This window comes from Apostichopus japonicus, chromosome 16 (assembly GCF_037975245.1).
Source record: "Apostichopus japonicus isolate 1M-3 chromosome 16, ASM3797524v1, whole genome shotgun sequence".
In the NCBI taxonomy this organism is placed as follows: Eukaryota; Metazoa; Echinodermata; class Holothuroidea; order Aspidochirotida; family Stichopodidae; genus Apostichopus; species Apostichopus japonicus.
Genome location: NC_092576.1, coordinates 3,808,563 through 3,818,549, shown reverse-complemented (window position 1 = coordinate 3,818,549; position 9,987 = coordinate 3,808,563). Strand labels below are relative to the sequence as shown.

At 37.9% G+C, this 9,987-nt stretch overlaps 1 protein-coding gene across 1 annotated transcript in view; it reads left to right on the top strand.

The window, feature by feature from the left end:
- The first annotated feature begins 423 nt into the window (after nt 1–423).
- The window catches only part of LOC139982787 (RUN domain-containing protein 1-like), a 35,114-nt gene continuing 25,550 nt past the window's right edge, over nt 424–9,987 (top strand). Inside the window, exon 1 of the mRNA XM_071995885.1 lies at nt 424–712. The gene's annotated coding sequence lies outside the window, so the exon portion shown is untranslated. The remainder of the gene's footprint in view (nt 713–9,987) is intronic.

The following is a 9,987-nucleotide window of genomic DNA, read 5'->3' as shown; positions in this document are numbered from 1 at the left end:
ATTTACTTTCTATATTTTATTTTATTCTGAATGACAAAGGGTTCCCACTCTTCCCTCCCACCGCCCCCCCCCCTCCCCGGGAGTACAGTAGACTTGTAGTTGAGCCCCAATGTGATAAATGATAGGCAACTAGAAAGGAATACAAAACAGTCTCAATGTCATTCGGGCAAGATTTTACAGAACAAAAATGTTTCCAGTTAAACACCCTTTTATTTGAAAGCCCTACCGTCCCTCTTCCCTCTTTCCAAGTTTCGTCACCAAAACGTTGACAGCGTGTAAGGTGAGGATGATTTAGCTATTGTCAGCCATGACATTATAATCACATAAGTTTCCTTCTTTTGTCAACGGTATAGTTAGTAGCTGCTCTTAATGTCTGCTACCTTCAAACAAGTCAGTACAGATTCTTGTACTATGTATGTGTGGCTGTGACAACAGCTGTGAAGTGCAGTGTTGTTACTGTACACGCAAGCCTTCCCGTAGTAAAAAAAGAATCTTCACAATTTTCATTTTACAACGTAATAGTCCTAACACCGACACTGAATGGAAGAAACGCAACTTATAGATTGTCAACGCAGTCCAGCTTTCCATTGAATTATCAGGAATTACAATCAAATTCATCTTCAGCACTAACTAATTTTGCCACATACGGAGGACAGTATCCAGAGGCTTAAATTAGGCTATAGCCTAGGCCTTTCCACAAGAGGCCTCCACAGTAAGTGATGGTTAGCCAAGGCCTAACTATGCCTACCCTACAGTACAGTAGGTTTGGCCCGAGTTAAGCTATAGTCCTTTTCCATATATGGATCTGGCCAAGGCCCAAGGTTAGGAAACCATGGTTTGGGGCTAAATTGTGTCTGACGCAAATGTGAAGCTCCCAGTCCTAGTGCGACAAATACAAGCATTATTCCAAAATAACTGCAGTTCTAGCGTCATTTGAACTTTGTTACAAGGTTGGCTAGGCCTGGCCCAACATTTAATTTAGGCCTAGAAGTAACACTTGGTGTAAAGTTTGTTTTTTATATTGAAAAATAGTGGCCCAACGGCTAGAGGCTGATCTTGGGTTAGGCTAATAAAGGCCTAGGCTGTTTTGGTGCTCATTCTAGTTGATTTGGCCTAGGGCTACAAATTCGCATTTGCTCCTAGTACAGTCTACCCCAAGGCCTAGTAAACAGAAGTTTCCAGCGTAGGCTACAAAATTTTAGCAGGTGTAGTGGTATTGTGGCAGTGGTAATCATTTTCCATGGCAGAAATCATTGTTTTTGTTGGTAACCATAAGCCTACAACTTATATTGCAAAGGGAATAATTGCTTGGTTTATAGAAGTAAATAAAAATGTTCTTTATGTTGCTATAGCCTAGGCCTAGTTATTTTAATGTAACGTAAATTAGACCTGTACAAAATTAAGAGCAAGTATTACATAGGCTTACAGTGTTGTTCGCAGTATTTAGTGATTTTACTTATTTATTATTCTTGTTAACAGAAGGAGTGTTCTGCTTTAAAATAATGATTAACCTGACAGACAAAACATTATCTGACTGATAATTAATTGTTTTAACAGTACATTAGGCCTACCATAAATTGGTTCTGGATGTATTGATGAAGTTAAGGAATTTGTAATATAGTAAAGAGGATCAATCTGATTAGAAAGGTTTTCTCCAAAATTGCCAAGATTTCCAACATGGCAGAAAGGACTGTATTTTTGGTGGAAACCGACGTCTCCCAGCGTAGGCGATCGAGTCATACACTACTTACAATAGGCTAAGTTACGTGCAAGGATGAGACGAAATGATATGCCTTTAACACACAAGGATAAATTAATTGCATTGTCAGATAAAGGTTAAAATAATATTCTATTAAATGTAAAATCTTAGAGCAATACCAGCCCTCATTCATGTTGTTTGTGTTCCTGCATGGATGACATTTATCTAATAATGTACAAAGTGAAGAAGTTGAGCATTACTTACAATTTGAAGGAACATGTAACTCTCCCTGTGTTTTAAGGAAATCTCATGCTCTACCAATTGTTGGCCAATATTAAGTGCTTATTTATGGGCCAAAATTCAGAAATGCGCTGCAAGTACAGTATGTTTTTATCAGCGTTCAGTAACGTCTGCTAACTGGCCAATCCTCTTTTGTAGCTCTAACATATAAACACAACAATTACTTTTTAACGTAAGCTGTATAGTAGGGTAGTCGAAATAAGTACAGTACTGATTTCGCTTAACTCCCGTTGAAAAAAAATCAACGATCGATAACAAAAGTTAAAAATCGATAAAAAAAGTTGAAAATCGGTTAAATTCGTTGACAAGATTTAGACTACTGCGGGCACGGTTGTCAACGAAATTTCCCCGAAAATTATCGCGATCAAAAACCGCAAAGGCAATTCTAGACATATCAAGGTTGTGACTTGCGTTGAATCCTTAGTGTAACTACAGCCGTTTTCAGACTCTACCAGAAGTTGCCGAGGAATATTACAAACGTTGCAAAAGTGTGATTGTATATAAGACGGAGTAAGTTCTGTACTAGGTGTTTGAAAAATGATTTGGCTAGGATAATAAAAACTAGTCTTGGTCGATCGTAACAAGCACATTCTATGACTCTTAAGTTATAGGCTAGTTTTAAAACTAGGATAAGTTTAAGTTAACTCACCAAGGAACGCAGTGTCAGAAAAAACAAGATAAAAATATCAACAATGAAACAGTCGTAGCTGGATAGCCTATCAAAGAGATCTTTATTTCCAACAAATTCCTGTGTTACTTGACGTACTACAGTACCGTTTACTTCAGAACCACACTCACTTTCAAACTTTTCTGAGAGCGCATTCCGTCCAAAAAATCTCCCCAACTTCAATGCACGCAAAAAAAAAAAAAAAACTGTTATTTTCCCCCTAACCCGTTACTGTAAGTTGCCCGCGAATGCAGATGGACTGCCCTGGTATTTAGGTCGCAGCCTGGGTTTGGGCCACCTATAGTATGCTGCTTACATGTGCATTCCCTACCCTGGATATCCCCACCACCAAACTTTTTTGAAAGGCTTAGTCCAATCATAAACTTGGCTTTGTCAAATTCACGCCTACCTTATGTTAATTAGCATAGTATTTATCTTCGTGGGGGGTTTAGCACTGCAGAACCTTCATGGCTGGCTGCCTCTAGAAGCAAACATTATTTTACCCCTACTGTTCGTAATGGAATGGATGTTATCTGTTACTTAGTTAATTGAAAACCAAATATTCATTCATATATATATAAGTAGAACAATCCAGCAGGGATAGAAAGTTTATCTTGAATGAACCAATCAAACGTCGTGCTATTAATAAAACTTGAATACACCTGGCCAGCAAGAGAGTTGCAAACAATTGTTTCCATGACTACTAAGAAAATAAAGCAGTGACTTGGGGCCCACGTTGGGTAGATTTCTGTGGAAAATGAATATATTTTCATTGCTTATTTGAGTATTGTATATTGGGAAGAGCTGATCAAACATTACTGGGGAGGGCTTTCAACTGGCCTGACGGCTTTCAACTGGCCTGACGGCATGTATAAGTTTATTTTAATGAGTAGGGGGAGTTTTTATGAGTCTCCCGGTATGCGTCACATGAGAAGTAAATGTTTTGTTTTTTGGTTTTATCATCGTTTTTCAAGTGGAACAACTCATAAAATCATGTCAAATGAAAATAATATATATTTGAATATCCTTCCTTAGTTTTACTAATCAGGAATGCTTGATAAGGCATGAAATGCATCGTTCGAAAATGTAATTTTAAAGTAGAATTGAAAATGAACGACATAAAACAATATCTGTGAAGCGTGTGGAGCACAACTTTGAATATTCGTTGTGAAAGAAAACATAATGAACGATGTTTACTGCGTAAGTAAATTTCGCGGAACTGGTATGGAGAAATTACGTACTGCAGCTTACGTCAGAGAAGCTCATAAATGACACAGGTGGATAGAGCGCATCAGATTTCGGTTTAGGAAATCCCTATACAGCCGACAAAAGTCGATGTCTCCTTCCGTTTTCGAGTTATAAGCGATTTTGTGTTTTTGCGATATGGTTTTCAGTATATTTTCATTGAATAAGGGCGTTTTGTTGTGTGCGTTTAAATAAGGGTGTGACCTATCAGATATTTCGCTAACCGTTTCACCGTATCGCCTGCCGGTCGGTTAAACGTTTAAACGCTGTTTCCCGATCGGGGCTTTTTCGACGCACCGTTACTGGACTTTTAATGAAAATAGGACGTTATGAGTACAATAATTAAGGTTTTCTTTTCCAGCAGGTAGCAATTCAGGCAGCAAGACAACGATCAATGTATGTTAATTACTAATTAGGCCCAATAATATTGCGAACCTTTCGTGTAATAATAATTGCCTAACACACATGATCAGTATTCGTGGTCTTCAGAAAGTTCAGATCACTGAATTTATATAACTCGGCCTTCGGCAACGTGGTAACTTTTGAAGAAAAAAAAACAATATATTTGTCTATCAATCACAAGATTTTAAACAAAAACTCGCATAAATTAGAAAACTTAAACACCTTTCCTACTTACTCATTAAAAGTCATGTTAAGAAAACAAATTACGCACGCACGTGTTGTGCGATGGGTTGTAAAAATCAAGTTGAAACTGGTTCGAGCAGCCTCCGATTTCATTTTCTTTCTCTTGTGTCACATACATGATACAGTATCTTACATTTGATACAAAAGTTACTTCAAACAACAGCTTTCCAAAATTTGTGTCGCAATAGGTTAAGATTTAACCACGCTGCGCAGTACAGTACCATTCATAATTTGCATATTACACTCGGCGTCCAGATGGCGGGAGAATATGACATCATGTTCAATGTGTTGTGTCGTTCCCATGGTGCGATGAACTTGGGCAAGTTGCCAAGTTCGAATGTCAATGACCTACTTATGTTCTGTGACCAATGTCAGTGGGAATTATGTGTGTAAAAACTCGGGTTTTTCCATTTGTTATATATATAGAAGTTTTTCCGTAAGCGGAGCGAATTTTAGGGCGGCTCGTTGATTGTGAGGAAGCACTTATCTAAGCATCAATATTTGTGAAAAATATCGTAAGTTTTTCATTTCATTCATTTTCTTTTATGTTTGCCGCAATCGCGCCCGCAATGCATGCACAGCATAATACCATGTGTGAAAAAATGGCTGTACACGTGCGGACCTGAGAGAGCAAACTGGCCTTGTGTTGTTAATGTTATGACGGTACTTTCTAGAATGGCCATTTGCGTCTTTTGGGGTCAACATATTTTCACACGGGGTTTCACCATGCCATTGATCGATGTACACGGGTGATATGTCGCAAATATATACTGAGAAAACGAATTGACGACACTATCATGAGCTCATGACTATTGGCCTACTACTTTAGTTATATTAAACACATTATTCATGCCTAAAACATCGTTTTTCTGTTTTTATAGATAGTTTGCAGTACATTACTAAGTTCTTTACATATTTTAAAATAATTTTCATGTTTAAAAGTAAACAAAATAGAAAAAATAAAAAGAGAAAACGCCTTTTTGAAAAATGGAAGCGTCCTCGCAGAATGGGCGGGGCATCTTTATTTTGCTTCAAGTTACATGTTTTCGCTCAGAAACAAAGTTTCATACTCCAACTCTAATAAAAAACCAAATTTACATCTCTAAGAAATAACTATTTTTCGTAATCTGCAAGAAAACCAAGTTTATATGTCCATTCATTGTTATTTAAATGGTTAAACAGAACTTCAACTTATCTGGAAGGGTGCCTCGTGGTACATAGCTTTGACTGCAATCTCTCTTACGTCCTGGCGAAGTTAAGACTTATGTCACTGTGTTTGGGGTTCACAGTTAGAAAACGTCCCCCGTCAGTTTCACTACATGTTTCTTTGAGTGTCACTACTCATGCAAGTACAGGAATGCTCTTGAGAAAATTCCTGTCTTCAAACGACTGTTCCAAAGTCTAATCAATACTAATAAACGAAGTTGCTCGTTTTCCGACGTTTCGCGTAACCACACATTGACCTTCTATTTCGTTTAAAAAAGAATTTCAACGTATCATTGAAAATTCCACGAAGGAAATGACTGAAATAACCAATCGTTAAAATTCGGGGAATTTCGATAAAAATCGGGGAATTTCGATGACAAAACGTGGAAATTCGGTTATTTTCCTTTTAACGAATTTTAACGGGAGTTAAGCGAAATCAGTACTGTAGCCTTGCGCGATAGCAAATCCCAATACTGTATACGCAGAACTGTTAGGCTGCAATAAAGTTTTACATCATTATCTTGTTTCAAATGTTGGATTTTGCCAAATTGTTATTTTTTGTCATAATTAGTGTAAGAAACTAAATTCTAATTCTGTTTTTAAAGGTGGAAGTTTGTAACCATCGCTATTTTTACTGAACGATTAGGTTGACAGGTCTGGACTTGGACTTACATAAATTTACTTACATTTACTTTAAAAGAGAATTTCAAAGGAAAAGAATCAAGGCTAAGTTTCTGAGGACGAAAAGCATTTAAGGAATCCAAGTTCAGACATACAGTACTGTACATTAGGTTTTTTATGGTAACTGTACAACTTTGTGACAGTGGCGGAGCTACTGTAGGGGTATTGGTCAGAGGGGGCGAGAATGGTCTGTAGGGGCGCTTTCCACACTATCTAAGCGGAGCGCCACCACAGGTTGGCACGGAACGTACAGAATTTTTTGAGTAAAGATAACTCCCTAGATCACCGGAAATGACCCTTTCGGGGGCCTTGCTCATTTGCAGAGAAACGAAGAATATCGTTAGAGCATTTTGGGCGCCAGCAGTCCATTTGAGTCCATCAGGGGGGCATTCGCCCCCCCCCTGACTGTATGGACGCTCCGCCACTGCTGTGTGATGTTATGATAGTGTACTGTGCAGTACCTTATATTGTAAATACTCTGTACTCTGCATTCCAGGACATGTGTAGACCCACACTACAAATATATACCCTCACTGACCACATGTACTCTATGCAATACTACAGTGACCAGCCTGTAATATTTCAACCACAAAACTTGACCTTTGGTATTTCACTGCACACTGTTTAAACTTATAAATGTGAATAACTTGTTGTATTAGTCTTTTGGTACAAGCCCTAGAAATGTTCAAATTCATTTAACCTACTGTAGAATATTAATAGTCCTTGCTTATATTCATTTGAAACATGTTTATTCCAGAGCTTCAAGTCAAATTTAGATTTAGCGCATTTCCAAAACTTGTGTCTAACAAAGATCTCTCTGACGTGGAACGGAATAGTATGTACAGTAATAATAATAATAATAATAATAATAATAATAAAATAGTACTTATGTAGCGCGTTCATCAGCAACGCTGCTCGAAGCGCTTTACAGGAATTGAAACAATTAATACACAGTAAACATTTAAATACAGGAAACAATCAAAAGCAAATAGTACGAAAATTTCGCCTAAAAGGTATTCAGTAGTTACAGACCATTGTATGTCTATAGGAACAATGGGAGCCTTTGTATTCACTCTCTGTTCTGAGCCTTTGTTTTGAGCCTTTGTTTTGAGTCTGTTCTCTGTGTGTTTAATGTGTTTAGGTCACACCTGTCCACTGTTTACATTGTTTATTCGGAACGTGTCAATTAATACATGTTGCTGTGGCTGAGTGGATAAAGGCGGTGGCATTTGAAGCAATGAGGCTTAACAATTGGGAGGTTGCGGGTTCGATTCCCAGCTGGGTCATAGTAAGGTGGGTTTTTCATCCAAGAGCAGCCTATTGTTTGCCCATCTGAAATGACTTTCTAAATTGAAAAGATACGAAATTTGAGTTAAAATGTTGAATTGGAAGCCACGTGACGTGTAAGTTGTAATCCAATAGCCCTTGTGGGCTTCTCCCACATTTGCAGTACTCTGAGTAATATAGCTTGAGATTGTTTAGTTGTATGTCTACAGCAAATGAAAAGTTTGTTTGATGGACAATAGTATATATTGTTTTAGACTTACTGATGAAGCTTGAAAAATGGTGTCATTTCCTTCCATTGCAAGGAATAAACAGGTGTTTTCAGACGTTTTTTCAGTGAAATTGGGTAAAAAAAGTGGACGATACAAGTATAGGTTACATTTGTGTAATGAACATGCCAATATGGGCAGTGGCAGTGATTTTACTTTAAATCGTTTTCACCAGAAGGGCAACAGAAAATAAATTCTTTCTTTCGATTGCGACAGCTTTTCTCCATTAAAGGGTGTGAAGACTCGCGCAAAGAGAAACGTCTAATGCCGGTAATCTGACCTACAGTAGTTTTGAATGAGGTGTAACAGAAGTGTTAGACACCACCATCAATCCCAGAAAATACGCACACAGCTTGCTACCATCGGTAACAGTCTGTACATGTTACAGCTGCGGTCAATACCCACAACACAGTGTACAAACGATAGAGCGATGGACATCTCAGGTCCAGCTAAAGATAACAAGGTATCATGTTTCATTACTGTCTGCATTTTGTAGAGACAAGCAGAAAACTTCACTTGCAAGCAACGGAAAGTTTACTTTTTCAGAGTGGGGCACAGGATTTGGGGCGAGTCTTCAATGCCTTTAAACCCCACCTGGTCAGAGGGCATTTAGAATTTTAAGGAATATTGAATCTGCTTCGGAAGTTTGTTTCCAAACTTCATCAACAAACACATATTGAAATCACAATGTTTCTTGAGAATCTTGTGTACTGTTCAGATCTTAACAACTAATTATGATGCACACACATTAGTATGTGCAGACAACTAATTACACATTAGTTAGATACATGTGCAGTACTCAATATCCAGGTTCCAGTATATCTGCCTCAGTGTGTTGTACACTGGCATGTATGTATGTATGTACAGTATACAGTAGTTCTATGGTATGTACTGTAGTACTACAGTATGTGTATTAGGCCACTGTACAAAGTAAGTTGTGTAGTTCCATTCTCCTCCATACCAGTAGTAAATGTGGAATTGTGCCTTCATCAAATGGACCACATACCACAGCATGCATTATGTCTGCAATCAAACAAAATGGATCACATACAGTACTACACTACAGCATGCCTCATGTCCGCAACCAAAAATATTAGCAGCTGCCTCACCTAACACAATACATACTGTACACTGTGCAGCACAATGCTGTATGCGAGCAAGGTCTTTACTTTAAAAAAATTCTTTTATATCCAAATATACAGTATGAGGAATCTTAACTTAAGTTGCACCTACGTAGATACAGTATGCATATTCATAAGCAGATCTGGAGTAAAAGCCTTGTGAAGGGATCGGGGTTAGAGGGATTGGGATGGGTGGAGGGAGGGAGGGAGGGAAGAGAGTGTTGAATCGGTAAGTCAGATAGAATTTGTACTGTACATACTGTATGGATATGAAAGTGTTGAGTTCAACATGAAGTGTTGTTGTCCGGACACTGATCAGTGTTACGCTGCACTGTAAATTGTACTGATCAAGTTAACTGTATAACTTGTTAGGTGTGTTATTTTGATTACAGTACACTTGAATATAATTAGTCCCATTTACTTGCAAAGTCAGCCATGTAACTGTTTTGCAAAGCAAAACACAGAACTTCTAATGTAGATGATCTTAGAAGGTTCTCTGTACATCTGCAATAAACACATACAACTACAGTAGATGAAATCCTATTCCTACTGCGATTTATAATTTGAGTCTCCATCATCCCTCTTCCATCTGATTTACATGGATATCTGATAGAAGATATCTCATACAGTAAACACATGCTGAGCCTTTACTGCACTGTACGTACCTCAAGGACCATTCATTGCTAACATGCAATCATCAGCACTGAATACCCTTTGACATTTAGAAAAAGTCAGCCTGCAGTAATCCTCAAATAGTTAATTATAGCACAGGGGATTGTGACATCACTGGGTTTCCATGGTAATTTAAAATTGAACAAAAAATCTCTGTTGCAAGTTGAATGGCAGTTGATAAATTTGTGAATTGTTTTT